This window comes from Entamoeba invadens (assembly GCF_000330505.1).
Source record: "Entamoeba invadens IP1 unplaced genomic scaffold scaff_1105074726713, whole genome shotgun sequence".
NCBI classification, from domain to species: domain Eukaryota; phylum Evosea; order Mastigamoebida; family Endamoebidae; genus Entamoeba; species Entamoeba invadens.
The window spans coordinates 78,028-79,235 of record NW_004443770.1 but is presented as its reverse complement, the minus strand read 5'-3'; positions in this window follow the sequence as shown (position 1 = coordinate 79,235).

Genomic DNA, 1,208 nt, shown 5'->3' with positions numbered 1-1,208 from the left:
GCTTCATTTTTGTCTAAACATCGGGCATTAGGTAAAGCGTGAAAAAACCCGAAACAATTGGGATGGATTTTTGGGACTGCTCCCCGAATTATTCCATTTTTTATGGTCCAAAAGGCACCAGATAACGTTTGAGACCAGATAACGTTAAAAGACAGACTGTATTGATAATGTTTCTCACTATAAAAATAGAAATAAAACATATTTGTTAAACAAAGTAGTACAGTGGTGGTATAAACCCACTTAATTTGGAATAAACCCACTTAAGTGAGTAAATTTTGTGAAACTTTGGTTGAACTTTAAGCCAAAATAGAAAAAACTTAAGTACCACCCTTTATAAATAGGAAAATGGGTTTGATTGGGTCTTTTCTTTGTTTTTTTTTTGAGAAAATAGTCAATTTTGCTTGAGAAGAAAAAAAATATTTGAAATGGTTAGTATTCTAATTAAAATAAACTTAAAATATAGCTTTTGTTTTTTACAAAATTCGTTTCGAAAATTATTGGGACCTACATTGACCACCACCACCTCTAAAAATAGAGAATATTAACTATATATTATGGTTTTTAAATAAGAATATACCAAATAATGGAATAAAAGGAAAATTATTAAAAATTAGGGATGTTTCCCGAAAAATAAAAATGCCCAAAAACTTTTAACAAACAAGAAATGTTTTTTTTGTATGTACGTCAAAGAATTTACTAGTATGTTAATAATAAAAACAACTAAAGGAAACATATATAATTAAACCAAATAATTTGGTTTGTTAAATCATTGTTATATAATACAGTTTTATTGCTATGAAATAAAAAAATGTTGGGTTTAAATTAAAAAATATTATAGATTTGATTATCTCATTTTTTTGAAAAAAAATCGATAAAATCAATTTTCAAATAACGAATAAAGTTGAAAATTGACAAAGTCAAATTTGTTTTATGTGTATTTTTAATATTTATTAGTTTTTCTTGAAGTTGTAAAAGTAAATAAACATACATTGTCCACCACCACCTTAACAAAAATAAAGTATTTGCTGTAATAATTATTTGAATAAGTCCACCTCTGATCTACTGTTTGGCGTTTTTATGCAATTTACTTTCCTTTTTTATATTGAGTGGTAGCGTCTGTGGTTTTACCAGCTTGAAATGGGTCAGGAAAATTGTGCGCAAATAGAGGACATGGATTTTTGTAAATTACAAGTGTACAAAGTGACTGT